This window comes from Ranitomeya imitator, chromosome 3, assembly GCF_032444005.1.
Source record: "Ranitomeya imitator isolate aRanImi1 chromosome 3, aRanImi1.pri, whole genome shotgun sequence".
NCBI lineage: Eukaryota > Metazoa > Chordata > Amphibia > Anura > Dendrobatidae > Ranitomeya > Ranitomeya imitator.
The window spans coordinates 790,696,732-790,712,101 of record NC_091284.1 but is presented as its reverse complement, the minus strand read 5'-3'; the positions used below and the strand labels follow the sequence as shown (position 1 = coordinate 790,712,101).

General features: G+C 44.9%; 1 protein-coding gene across 1 annotated transcript in view; it reads right to left on the bottom strand.

Annotated features, from left to right (window-relative positions):
* The window catches only part of CNTN5 (contactin 5), a 2,082,395-nt gene extending 2,073,076 nt beyond the window's left edge, over positions 1 to 9,319 (bottom strand). The window contains exon 1 of the mRNA XM_069759184.1: positions 8,902 to 9,319. The gene's annotated coding sequence lies outside the window, so the exon portion shown is untranslated. The remainder of the gene's footprint in view (positions 1 to 8,901) is intronic.
* Between the last annotated feature and the right edge of the window lie 6,051 nt (positions 9,320 to 15,370).

Sequence of the window (15,370 nt, the reverse complement as noted above, 5' to 3'; positions counted from 1 at the left end):
CCAGTTTTTCCAACATTCGCCGGATTTAGCCTGACACTGAAAACCTGATGTGTGAAAGTAGCCTTACTGGCACAAATGACAATAAAAAGTCCATACAAAAGTCCTCCCCAGTATATCTCCAGCCTTCAGGGACAAACACACACGGCAGCTCTCGCTGGAGCTTCAGTCTGGAGGCTTCCTTCCTCCAAAACAGAGCGGTCAGAAAAGTAAACAGTGGCTGGATATTTAACTCCCTCCAACCACACCCCTGAGGTGGAGACATGGTGAGAAGGCGTCCCGCCCATCTCTTACACCTACTCACCATGAAACTCAGCCCTGGTAACTCCTGGATTACTCTCACCACATATCATGCTGGAGGGAAACTTATGGGTTTCACATCAAGGAGGATTACAACACATGTCTCCCCTCACATATGGCGCCAGTGACTCTCTCACACTTGCCGCTCTCTGGGATCAGCTTATATTTAGGGCACCCTTTTACCAATATTTGGGCAATCATTTTAACTCCATCATACTGGTGTAGGAAGTGATGATATGTAGATTTCTTGATATGATGACCAGCGGATTACCGCCAACGGTGGTAGGCCACGTGACCGCTATGGGGCCCGTCTACCTGACCACTGCCCCACGCCTAGCATCTACTCACTACTCTCGATAGAAAAAATCAGGAGGATTTCTATGGAGTGAGTTCATGCCATGAAGCCACTCAACACATTGTCGGCGCCGGCTGTGTTACACAGCAGATACTGTCAGTAATTACTGCGATTGAATCTCGCTCTGATCACAGCTGTTTAACCCCTTAGAACTGTGACCATGGCATCTAAGGGGTTAGTCGGTGGGGAGGAGCTTTGTCAAATTCCATTGGGCCTCAGCAAGTTGATCAGGAGAAGCCAATGGGTTATTTAATGGCAAACAGGGACACATGGTGTTGCCCCAAATTGTACCTTTGCTACGGGGCCCCGGATAAGAGGCATTAGTGTTCGTGAGTCCTTGGACACCTGATCGCTGTCACACATTACTCCTGCCGTAGCATCTGCTGGAGAAGGATCTGTGATCCCACGGACGTGAGTGTCGCTCCACCACTACCTCCTCGTGATGCCGCAGAAGACCCCCATGTTGTGTAGCAGCGGCTCACATGTTGGTCAATATCCTTTTTTCCTCTCGGCTCATTTTCTCAGTCTACTTCATCGTTGGCTCATATTTTCTTTAAGAAAGTAAATCTACCAGGAAACTAAGACAAATATCTTGCTGGAAAGTCAGAAATCTCCATTCTGTGTGGATTTACTGATGATTTCAGTCTCTATTGATTGGAGAATTCTCTATATATAAATGTACATGTGCCGCGGGGACAGAAACAAGTCTACGAGTACCAGAAGTGTCAGAAGTAAATCCTGTCATATAGCGAGGGATGAATCACAGCTCCCACCTCCCCCTAAACAGCTCCCCAATATTAACAGCCTGTTCTATGTCTTTGCCAAGTCTGTGTAGTTTATGGTGGCAGTCTGTTATACAGTATATCTGCAGTAAGTCTGCGTTCTTTACAGAGGCAGTCTATTACATATCTATAATAAGTATATGTAGAATAGAGAGACAGTCTGTTGTATATCTATAAGTATGTGTAATATAGAGAGACAGTCTGTTGTATATACAGTATATAATAAGTCTGTGCAGATTGTAGAGGCAGTCTGTTATACATCTAGAAGTCTATATAGTATACTGAGGCAGTTATTTGTATATTTTTAGATGTCTGTGTAGTATACAGAGGCAGTCTGTTACATATTTATAACAAGGCATTGAACTATAGAGAAGCAGCCTGTTGTATGTATTTACCAAGTCTGCACAGTGTATGGAAGCAGTCTGTTGTATAGCTATACTAAGTCTGTGTAGTATAGAGACAGTCTATTGTATCTATAAGAAGTCTGTGTAGAAGACAGAGGCAGTCTGTTGTACATCTAATAAGATCTACAATAAGTCAGTGCGGTGTACAGAGGCAGTCTGTTGTTAATGTATAACAAGTCAGTGCAGTGTACAGAGGCAGTCTGTTGCATAGCCATAATTGGTCTCTGTTGTGTATCAATAATAAGTCTGTGTGGTAAGGCTACTTTCACACTTGCGTTTTCTGCTGTCTGTCGTGGTGCAGCAAAATGACGTATCGATGGACGTCACGAAAATAGCGAAAAACGTGTGCGACGGATCCAGTGTAATGACGGATGCGTCGTACAGAAATTCCAGGAATTAAATGTCCGGGGACGAGAGAGAGACTTTTTTCCGGAAATGAAAATCCTTCCGGGTATGCTCAGAGTGGAAAAACTGGATCCGTCGCTGGATTCCAGTGTGTGACGGTCAGCGACGGATCCTGCATCCATAGGCTTCCATTAAAGCCAACGACGGACAGCGCAGGATGCATCGCTGACCGATTTTCCGTCGTACAGAAAAAAACGTTACTATGAACGTTTTCTTTGCAAGACGGACCGCTATTTCCCGACGGATTCAGTGCACAATGGACGCGACGGATGGCCATCCATCACAATCCGTCGCTAATACAAGTCTATGGGAAAATGCAGGATCCTGCATTCTCAAAAAACGATTTTTGTGACGGATTAAAAAAAACGCAAGTGTGAAAGTTGCCTAAAGAAGACGCAGTTTATGGTATAGCAGTGAGACTTTATCAGGTGATTCTGCAGAAAGAGAACAAAGATTTGTCAGGAAGCTGCAATGTGGACAATATACAGTACAGACCAAAAGTTTGGACACACCTTCTCATTTAAAGATTTTTCTGTATTTTCATGACTATGAAAATTGTACATTCACACTGAAGGCATCAAAACTATGAATTAACACATGTGGAATTATATACTTAACCAAAAAAGTGTGAAACAACTGAAAATATGTCTTATATTCTAGGTTCTTCAAAGTAGCCACCTTTTGCTGTGATGCCTGCATTTTGCACACTCTTGGCATTCTCTTGATGAGCTTCAAGAGGTAGTCACCGGGAATGGTTTTCACTTCCCAGGAGTGCCCTGTCAGGTTTAATAAGTGGGATTTCTTGCCTTATAAATGTGGTTGGGACCATCAGTTGTGATGTGCAGAAGTCTGGTGGATACACAGCTGATAGTCCTACTGAATAGACTGTTAGAATTTGTATTATGGCAAGAAAAAAGCAGCTAAGTAAAGAAAAATGAGTGGCCATCATTACTTTAAGAAATGAAGGTTAGTCAGTCCGAAAAATTGGGCAAACTTTGAAAGTGTCCCCAAGTGCAGAGGCAAAAACCATCAAGCGCTACAAAGAAACTGGCTCACATGAGGACCGCCCCAGGAAAGGAAGACCAAGAGTCACCTCTGCTTCTGAGGATAAGTTTATCATAGTCACCAGCCTCAGAAATCGCAGGGTAACATCAGCTCAGATTAGAGACCAGGTCAATGCCACACAGAGTTCTAGCAGCAGACACATCTCTACAACAACTGTTAAGAGGAAACTTTGTGCAGCAGGCCTTCATGGTAAAATAGCTGCTAGGAAACCACTGCTAAGGACAGGCAACAAGCAGAAGAGACTTGTTTGGGCTAAAGAACACAAGGAATGGACATTAGACCAGTGGAAATCTGTGCTTTGGTCTGATGAGTCCAAATTTGAGATCTTTGGTTCCAACCACCGTGTCTTTGTGCGACGCAGAAAAGGTGAACGGATGGACTCTACATGCCTGGTTCCCACCATGAAGCATGGAGGAGAAGGTGTGATGGTGTGGGGGTGCTTTGCTGGGGACACTGTTGGGGATTTATTCAAAATTGAAGGCATACTGAACCAGCATGGCTACCACAGCATCTTGCAGCGGCATGCTATTCCATCTGGTTTGCGTTTAGTTGGACCATCATTTATTTTTCAACAGGACAATGACCCCAAACACATCTCCAGGCTGTGTAAGGGCTATTTGACCAAGAAGGAGAGTGATGGGGTGCTACGCCAGATGACCTGGCCTCCACAGTCACCAGACCTGAACCCAATCGAGATGGTTTGGGGTGAGCTGGACGGCAGAGTGAAGGCAAAAGGGACAACAAGTGCCAAGCATCTCTGGGAACTCCTTCAAGATTGTTGGAAGACCATTCCCGGTGACTACCTCTTGAAGCTCATCAAGAGAATGCCAAGAGTGTGCAAAGCAGTCATCAAAGCAAAAGGTGGCTACTTTGAAGAACCTAGAATATAAGACATATTTTCAGTTGTTTCACATTTTTTTGTTAAGTATATAATTCCACATGTGTTAATTCATAGTTTTGATGCCTTCAGTGTGAATGTACAATTTTCATAGTCATGAAAATACATAAAAATCTTTAAATGAGAAGGTGTGTCCAAACTTTTGATCTGTACTGTATATATATATATATATATATTTTTTTTTTTTTTTACAGCAGATGGAGACACATACAAGTAGGTTTCCTGGATGCAATAATTTTTTTTTCTGACGGCTAATTAATTCTAAGTGTTAATTATACACTGAAAGCAGGAAACAAAAGTCTGCCGAGTCCATTATAGAAATAGCAGAGGTGAAGTGGTCATTAGACTATCTGCAGTCTGCACAGACGAGTCCCTGACCGCTGAGCTCTGCTACATGCAGGCCGGCTGTAGGCTTGCAGGCGGTGGGTGATGCACTGCTCATCTCAGGTGTCAATGTTCATGGAATCTTGGAAAACTTGTGATAGTGGAAGAACAAGAAGCTTTAACCTCCCTCTAGTGGCTAATATTGGCATTACACACTGCATTAAGTAAGGGCTAATGACTACACCAACACTGATGGGGGAGTAGATACATAGGGAAGAACCTACAAAAGACCCATAAAGTTCCAGATCGATCAGTTTTACATCATATAAGATGCAAAAGATAAAAAAAATAAAAAATTTCTAGGTATAATTTTCAGTGCAAACAATACAGATGTAGCAGAGCTGATTTTGTTATTTATGTTTACATCATTGGAAATGTACTTTTATGCATTGTGATTATTACTCCATGGCGTCAATCTCCAATATGCGGCTCCTCAGCATCAGCGAGGCTATAACACCCCCGGCAAACCCTTCCATCCGCAGTTTGTTGGGAGTTGTAGTTTTGCAATTACTGCAGTCGTACGTTTGAGGCAGTAGATTCAGCCGTAACTATATGTGCACGGACGTCATTGTAGTCATTTCGATTGACTCGCGCTCAATAAACCTCTATTAAATTTAAAAAAAAAGTTAACACCGGATGCAAAATTAATAATTTCTTATCCCGTTAAAATTAGAAGCTTCCAATATAATTGTAAAACTTTACTCCCCTATTAAATTTCATGAGAAGTTTTGACTTTTGCTTCAGTAAAGCCCCCGGAGACTCACAAAGCGGAATCCTTTTATTACTAAACAACATGGATGAGCTGATACTATTAAAAAAGCCATTTTCATTTTATGGCCGCGCAGCACAAGAATTACCATGTGACAAGCTGAGGAGGACGCCTTCATTTCCCCCGGCACGGATTTATGGCTTTCCTCCTAAAAACGATTCAAAACCCCCCCAATCCAGAATAGCTTCATGGGATCAAGCGGGATACGGGATGGACTGGTCAAGAAAGCTGCGGTCTTGGCCATTGGGGTGGAGCTGCAATACCTGACAAAGCCTGAGGACAAAGTGTGGTGCTGTTTCTGGAAACAGATGCAACTGTTTTTTGTCTCTATTTTCTCATAACTGCATTACTATAATGTGAGGTCCAAGGCATAAGGTCAGTCATGGTCCATTCCCTGGACGGAAGAGAGGCGCTTATCATCACTACCATGTATAATAATCCATTAAAGCTCCAAGTAACTGTTCATGGGTTGTCATAATTCATGTAGGTGCCCCCTGGTGATAAAACCATTCATTGGGGGCGGCATCCTAATCATTACAGTGCTATCTCAATGTGGGTGCCTCATGGTCATGGTAGTACTTACTCATTCTGTGTTATGGTAATACATGCTCATTGTGGGTGATCCCTACTCATGGGGGAGTCCTTACTGTGGGTACGTCTTGGGTGTGGTAACAGTCATCAACCTGGTCATGGTGGAACCCAGTGTAGGGGCATCTTGGCCATGGTGCAACTCATTCGTTATAGTGCTAATTAAGTATTCATTGCCGGTGCACCCTGGACATGGCTTTACTTTATTTTTCTGGATGTACCCTAGTTATGGTACTACACATTCATTCTTAATTCCCCCAGGTCATGGTACTAATAATTTATTATACATGACTACTGGCCATGGTACTGTTCCCTAACCTTAGGTCCCCCTGGTCACTGTACTACTCCCTAATCGTAGGTGACCCCTGATCATGGTAGTATTCATTCATTGTAAATACCCCAGGTCATGGTATTATTACTTTATTATAGGACCCTTCTGGTCATAATACTACTCATGTACTACTTTAGGTGTCCTCTAGTCATGGTACTATTCCTTTATAGCTAATACCCCCAAATCATGGTACTATTCCTTTATAGCTAATACCCCCAAATCATGGTACTATTCCTTTATTGTAGGTGATCCCTGGTCATGGTATAATTTCTTTATTATAAATACCCCCAGATCATGGTAATATTCCTTTATTGTAGTTGCCCCCTGGTAATGCACTACTCATCTACTGTAGGTGCCCCCTGATCATGGTCCTTCTCATCTGTTGTAGGTGCCCCCTGGTCATGGCAGTACTCATCTACTGTAGGTTCCCCCCGATCATGGTACAAATTATGTACGTTAGGTGACCACTGGTCATGGTCCTACTAATCTACTGTAGGTGCCCCCTGGTCATCGTCCTACTCATCTTCTGTAGGGGCCCCGGTTCATAGTACTATTCATCTACTATAGGTGCCCTCTGATCATGGGACAACTCATCTACTGTCGGTGCCCCCTGATCATGGTCCTTCTCATCTATTGTAGGTGCCCCCTGGTCATAGTACTGTTCATCTACTGTAGGTGCCCCCTGATCATGGTACTACTCATCTACTGCAGGTGCCCCCTGATCATCGTCCTCCTCATCTAATGTAGGTGCCTTCTGATCAAGGTATGACTCATCAACTGTAGGTGCTCCTGATCATGGTGCGACTCATCTACTGTAGGTGCCCCCTGTCCAGGGTTGTTAATGCCCCTAGGTCATGGTATTACTCATCTACTTTAGGTGCCCCCATGGCTAAGATACTACTCATTTATTGTTAATGCCCTTAGATCATGGTACTACTCATCTACTGTAGGTGCCCCCTGATCATTGTACTACTCAACTAATGTAGGTGCCGCCTGATCATGGTACTACTCATCTACTGTAGGTGCCCCCTGATCATTGTACTACTCAACTAATGTAGGTGCCGCCTGATCATGGTATGACTCATCTACTCTAGGTGAGTCCAGGGTTGTTAATGCCCCTAGATCATGGTATTACTCATCATCAACTGTAGGTGCCCTTAGATCATGGTCCTACTCATCTTCTGTAGGTGCTCCCTGATCATGGTACTACTCATTTATTGTTAATACCCCCTGGTCATGGTACTGCGCTCTGAAGGACTCAGTATATGCATTGCGCATAGATCCTTCCCACCTAATCACTTTCCATAAATCTTAGACGTTCCATCATAATTGTAAAAATGAGCCAACCAACACCAGATAATGTGAAGCATTGTAATATATTACTTTTACCTCTTTTAGGTCCTTATTAAAACTTCCTCAAACGTTTAGGTCTGTCAAGGACATTGTACATCTGTCAGTGGGACAAGGGGAGGTATTGTTGGGTGGATCACCCCAGTCCATCACATGGACAGTAGATATGATCCTTATCAGATACATTGTAGATGGAGATAATCGATAGAACACAACCTTGGAGTCTGATGTCCTCAATTAGCCTGGCAGAATGGCTCATCTAATGGAGCGCTTGTCGAGACACATTGTTTGGGTGTTTCCATGTGGATTGTGATAGTTTTTCCATCTTGGGTCTGGTGTCCATACACACTATCCATGCCTGGCACATGCACACTATGTCCATGCTTGGATCAGTCATGGATCACACAAGGTGCATCGCTCCATATCTCACATCTGCCTCAGTCATTACACACATTCCTGAGCCAAAAGCATGGACCATGGAGGAATGCTCAGGGCGGCCAATGGAGGCAGAAGACAGATTTAAAGTGATAGCAACGTATGGAAAGTTATCAAGATGTGACGGAGCTGAATATGTCTTTTGTCCAGTCTCTTATTCCAGATCTTACCTGTACATCTGCAGAAACTACACAATATCACCTTGATTGAACCAAATGACAAACTCAGCTCTGCTACATCTGTCTTCTTTTTACATATAAGTAAAGCATACCATACCGCGTACAGCTTATAGTATAACGCTTGGCTATGGTTAAGCGCAATTAAACAATTATTTAAAGCGCCGGCGCGTGCAATTATTCAGCGTCTCTTGCCCCTAACGAGCTGCGTTGAGCTTAGATGACTCGATAATGATGACCATCTTGCAACTGATCCAAACTTTTCATATCGTAAAAAAAAAAGATAAAGTAACTATCCCTTTAAGGAAACAAGTACATAGTCTATTACTAGCAACAAAACTTTGCCCCAATCACCCCATAAAAGTAACTGAGTCATAACCAGGGGGGGTTCACTCTATTATCCTGGCTCAATGGGGTTGTCCTGATGAATGGTAAGACACCTGTTAACCCATTCATGACACCTGTATATGATCTCATATAATATCCCACCCAATCCTATGAGATGACCCCTCTACTGCTCTAAAACCAATTGCATCCTTGAACTTCCAACGCCTGCGAGCCTGAATCAGTGGCCAACACGCACCTCGCCCCCTTCCGAGAGTCCTTCCAAGTCTCATCTCCAACAATCCATCACACGGGGAAGGCAATGTGACATCCCTTACCTGTCCCCGCCATGGGATTCCGGTCTGTCACCGCTTGTCTCTGTGCACCATTCCACTAGTAGGTCAAGTCATGCACAGCAGTTCTTCTCTCTGTGATCTCCAGCCAAAGGGAAGGAGTTTTTTTTTTATTTTTTATTATTATTATTATTTTTTTTCCCTGTGATTTCGTCCTAAAGGAAGTGTCCAGCAGCAATCCACTGTGTGTCATGTATGTCCAGGTCCAGGTATCCACCAACCCTGCTCCTCAGCAGCTGCAAGCTCCCTGTGCCCATGCCACCCTCTCTGAATAGTGGAGGATAGGTGATGCACCTTTTCTGCTTGGTGGCTTGTGTATAACAATTTTTCATCCAATGCTTTCCCTTTTCTGTGCAGCTGGGCGCCGCTCACTGGCTGCGTCCTTCTTGTGAGCCGTGTGGCTCTCTCCTCCCTCCTCCCCTACCTCATTCTTTCCTTTTTTTTTTTATTCCCTTCTTATACTCCCTCAATCCTCTCTCTCTCTGCTTTATTCCTCATTACTTTTCTCACTGGCTGGAAGTAAATTTCTCCTTTTTTCATACCTCCCTCTCCTGGTATGTTTGTGGTTTTTTTCCCCATCTCTTTCGCTCAGTCATCCTCTCTGTTTTTTCCTGACTCACGCACCACATCGCCTTATAGACCTTAGAAATACGAAGTCGGAATAAAAAAAAGGAAGCGAGCGCTAATTTATAGGCACGGGCACGATATCGCCAGCTATGTAACAATTTGCGATGTGACGTTGTATCAGCAGCTGCAGCCTAATAACAATATTTATATAACGTGATTACAATTGTATCAGCAGCTGCTACATAATAATAATGTTTACACTAAGTCGCTACATTTCGTAAACATTCCAAAGAACGAAACAATGGCACCCCTTCCGTTATCGCAAGATAAAACCTAATGATACGGCGCTTGTGTCACTCGTCCGGTGCATTATAATTGGCATGTATTTAATGCCGGCACGACGTCTTATTTTTTATTTTTTTTGCACATCATGCTTCATTATTTTTTCATTAATCTGCAGCCAATCACCGCTGTATAAGCTGCTAAGTCACCAGCGAGGCAGCCTCCCCCCCCACCACCACCACCCTTAAGGCTTGAAACTGCTGCTTTGATGCTCAGTGAATAAAACGCACGGCCCTTCTCGTGACGTGACATTTAGTAGCTGGTCGTATGTGCGCACAAATGAGGAGGGCAGTGGGTACACGGGAGAAGCAGACAGACATCAATGCTTTCACATCCACAGCACCGCCGTGCAGTCTGCACCGGGAGCCCAGGAGTCTGGGAGAGACTGGGAGAGTCCATGACAAGTGGGAGGAGGGGGGACGGACAGATTTCTCCAAGGTATAATCAGCTGTCAGGATAGCAAACTATCCGACGTGTAACATATTAAGGTCGACATTCGCTACGTTTATAATTTGACTGGAGAATTGGGAAGTCGCAGTTTGTTTGTTTTTTTACCGTGTTAGGGCAGCGTTTAAAAATTCATCCAGAAGAGTGGGACGGGTTTTTTTTTTTTCCGCACTTGTCATCCGTATTCTCAGCGTTCGAAATGGAGCACCTTGGGCCCACTAGAGAAAATCATTCTTGGGGCCCACTATGTAGCTACATAGAAATAAATAAAAGTCCACCAATTGTGCTGTAAAGCAAGTTAATATCAGGGTATAATATAAGGTAGTACACATCTTAATTATGTAGCAGGGGTTGGGGTAGCCCCCCTCATAGAATATAATGTAGCCCCTTCATAGAATATAATGTGGCCCCCTCATAGAATACAAAGTAGCCCCCTCATAGAATATAATGTAGCCCCCTCACAGAATATAATGTAGCCCTTTCATAGAATATAAAGTAGCCCCCTCATAGAATATAATGTAGCCTCCTTCATAGAATATAATGCAGCCCCCCCACAGAATACAATGTAGCCCCCTCTGAGTATAAAGCAACCCCCTCATAAGGTATAATGCAGCCCCCATAGAATATAATGTAGTCCCCTCATAGGGTATAATGCAGCCCCCTCATAGAATATAATGTAGTCCCCCTCATAGAATATAAAGTAGCCTCCCTCATAGAATATAATGCAGCCCCCGCACAAAATATAATGTAGTCCCCTCTGAGTATAATGCAACCACCTCATACGGTATAATGCAGCCCCCCATAGAATATAATGTAGTCCCCTCATAGGGTATAATGCAGCCCCCCATAGAATATAATGTTGCCCCTCATAGGGTATATTGCAGCCCCCTCATAGGGTATAATGTAGCTCACTCCTAGGGTATAATGCAGGCCCCTTATAGGGTATTATGCAGCCCCCTGATATGGTATAATGCAGCCCTCCCATAGGGTATAATATAGCCCCCTCATATGGTATAATGCAGCCCCCTCATAGGATAGAATGCAGCCCCCCTCACAAGGTATAATGCAGACCCACTCATAGGGTATAATGCAGGCCCCTCATAGGGTATAATGCAGCCCCCCTCATAGGGTAAAATGCAGCCCCACGCATAGGGTATAATGCAGACCCCCTCATAGGGTATAATGCAGCCTCCCTCCAATAGAATATAATCCAGCCCTGCAGTCCTACAGCCTTATGGCCACCAGGACTCACTCACTGAAATATATATTTGTTAAAAAAACAAACGCAATACTCACCTCTCCTCCTTGTTCCCCCTCTGATCCCGGCTCTGCTCCAGTCTCAGCAGCTGCATAGCCTTCTGCCCAGAAGTGATGTCATTGTGCACCTGCAGTGTCAAAGGCAGAAGGGAATGATGGGAGAGGGAACGTCATCTGACGCTCTTTCCTCCATTATTGCTTTCAACTGTATCTATTATGCAGATACAGTTGAATGCGGCATGCACTGGGGTTGGCACTTGCTCCGGGCCCCCCTGTATTTCAGGCCCCATAGCGGCTGCGTGGGCTGGGGGAGCAAGGGCCCTGGTCTGCCGGCCCTGACTTCGGGCAGTGTTAGCCACAGCCTGCGACTAACACTGCCCACTATTAAAATGAAATGAATATTCATTCCTCTCCACGCCCATTGGGGGCATGGGTAAGAGTGAATATTAATTTCTCTTTAGCAGCAGGCACAGGCTTTAGCCGCAGCATCCGGGTTCTGCCTCCTGTCACCCACTGCAGCTCCGCTGGCACCAGGTGAGCCCCCTGACTCACGGACCCCATAGCAGCTGCGTGGTGTGCCGCTATTAGTGACACACCACTGGCTGGGGGCCCTGGAGCGGTGGGGGCCCTAGGCAGCTGCTCTCTCCTTCATTATTGCTTTCAACTGTATCTGCATCTATGATGCCTATACAGTTGAATGCGGTGTGCACTGGGGTTGGCGCTCGCTCCGGGCCCCCCTGACTTACAGGCCCCATAGCAGCCGCGTGGCCTGGGGGCCCTTCGGGGAGCAGGGGCCCTGGTCTGCCAGCCCAGATAGCATGCATTTTTAGCCACAGCCTGTAGCTAACACTGCTCACTATTAAAGTGAAATGAATATTCACTCCTCTCCACACCCATGGGGGCGTGGGTAAGAGTGAATATTAATTTCTCTTTAGCAGCAGGGACAGCCTTTAGCCGCAGCACCCAGCTTCTGCCTCCTGTCACCCGCTGCTGCTCCGCTGGCACCAGGCCAGCCCCCCTGACTCACGGACCCCATAGCAGCTGCATGGTGTGCTTCTGGTGACACACCACTGGCTGGGGGCCATGGAACAGCGGGGGCCCTAGGCAGCTCCCATTCTATGGTGGGCCAGTCCGACCCTGCGTATGCAATCCATTTTTTTTAACAATAATTTAAAAGATCATTTACAGTTTCCTATGTTACAAGATTGCAATGTGTCCATAAAAATTAGATGTTGGACTAGGGCTCCATATGGCATCCAATATTTTTTGTGCACTATTGAAGAGTATACGTGCTCTGATAATGTGTTATCCACCATGCTCAGGTGCTAACCGAATGTCTTCAGCATGCTTGAAAATTATACATAAGTGAGCATCAGTTATTAATTATACCATATAACTATAAATGGCGACTCAACTTACAATACTGATAAACCGGAGAAACAAGAGTCAAAAAATAGCCAAAAAGTAAACAAAATCACGTAATTTATTGAAAATTCTTGTCACTAAATTTCCCCATAAAGCATACATAATATTACCATGTAGTGTATAGTAGATTGTTTTTTTAAAAAAATATTGTGACTACATCCGTGGATACAACCAATGAGCCAAGTTCACAGAACGGGACAGTAGTGAATACAGCAAAAAACTAAAGATATATTTAGGTAAGCAGCAAGTGCTGCTAACACATGAGTGCTAGTATCTCAGACACATAGCGATCCAACCCAATAATATAATCACACTAGTGATACTAATAAGGTCATGCTTGAAAATTATATTTCAGTCCCCGCAATTGTATGTCTCGTGGCTGTTCGACAGCTATGCAGGGATTGCCTAACAAGCAGGCTCTCGAACAACCACGAGACAAGCAGCTGTCGTGTCTTGAACATATTATTCGAGCATGCCTAAGATACTTGGATAGCACCTGAGCATGGCAGATAACACCTTATCCCAGCATGTTTGCTCATCACGGACCACTGTCACCCAGGTGATATATTGGTGGTGGATGAAGAGACATGGAGGCGGACCTTCTAAAAATCAGTACCCATGACAAAGGAGCTGGTCTCCTATACTTATAATGCCCATGCAGTAAGTGTATGGGCTGACAAACATTTACCCCTTTGGGGTATACATCAACATACTGACTAAAAATGTTGTTTATGGACATCATAAACACCCTTTAAAACAATAAGGTGTGTGTTGCTTCACGGCCCTTTGGTCAACCTTGTGATATAGTGGTGGTGGTGATGAGGATGAGGAGGAGGAGGACAACAGCAAATAGGCCAAATCAGGAAGCATATACCCATGTGTGGGTGTGAAGCGGTGCATGGGAATAGCCCTCCCAAAAAAAGACACTGGATTTGAGTTTATCTTACGCTGCTATCATTCGGTGGTGTTGAGAAGTCTTGCCCCATCCAACCCTTGTTCATTTTTACAAGAGTCAGCCTGTCATCAGCATTTTCAGTTGACAGGTGTATGCGCTTATCAGTTATAATTCCACCAGCGGCACTAAATACCCACTCTTACAAAACTCTAACGACAGGGCAGGCCAGGACCTCCAAGGCGTAGAGAGCCAGTTCATGCCATGTGTCCAGCTTGGATACCCAATAATTATAAGGCACAGAGGAATGGCAGAGGACGTTGGCACAGTCAGTAAGGTACTCCATCAGCATCTTCCAAAACCTTGCACTCCTTGTGAGATTACCCCGCGCATCAGGGCCAGTGCGATGGGAGGGTCTGAGAAAAGTCTCCTAGAACTTTGCCAGTGTTCCCCTGCCTCTGCAGGAATGGAGTTGTGTCTCTCTCACCTATACTCCTTGGTTCTCCAACGAACTGTGACCTCCGCAACAAGGGCCCTCTGGTACTGCACCATTTTAGTAGACCTGTCTGGAATAGGAGATAGAAAGTTCTCCTTGTAGCATGGGTCTAGAAGTGTCACCAACCAGTAATGACGATCACCAGAAATTTTGAGGATGCGAGGGTCATGGGAAAAGCAGCATGAGATAAACTCAGCCATGCATGCCAGACTGCTAACAGGCAAGACTTCCGTGTCTTCACCAAGAGGACGACTGACCATGCTCTCCTCCTCCTCTCTGTCCTCAGGCCATCCACGCTGAACACACGGTATGACAGTTGAGCTTGTAGCACCACCTATAGCGCATTAAACTAGCTCCTTTTCTTCCTCCTCCTCCTCTTCCTCATTGTCACCCAATCCACGTTGGGATGAGATTAGACTGGGCTGTGTGAAATCACCCTGTATGGCTCCTTGCTCATCTCATCATGCTCCGCCTGCAATGCATCCTCTTTGATTGTGAGCAGATAGTGTTTCAGAACACAGAGAAGTGGGATGGTGGCGCTAATTAGGGCATCATCGCCGCTCACTATCTTGGTTGAATCCTCAAAGTTTTGGAGGATGGTACATATGTCTGACATCTATGTCCACTCCTGAGGTCTTATGTTTTGGAGTCTGAACTGAACACCGATGGCCTTGCTGATACTGGTAGTCACCAACTGCCCTCTTCTGCTCACAAATCCTTTCCAACATCTACAGTGTAGCGTTCCAATGCGTGGGGACATCACACAACAGTCAGTGTGCCGGAAGCTGCAAACACTGCTGAAGCATGGCAAGGGCGGCAGAAGCTATAGCTGACTTTCTAAAATGGTTAGACGGGTAGTTTGGCAAGCACTCTTGCAGAGATCCGAGGTGCTGGTGAAGTGGGATGGCAATCGCCGTAATAGAGTTTTGTTCAATCACCGCATACTCTTGATAGGTGATTGTGAAGGCTTTATTGTACAGATGTAGGCTGCAATGTGACCCAGGTGTCCTTTTGTAAGCAGGATATCC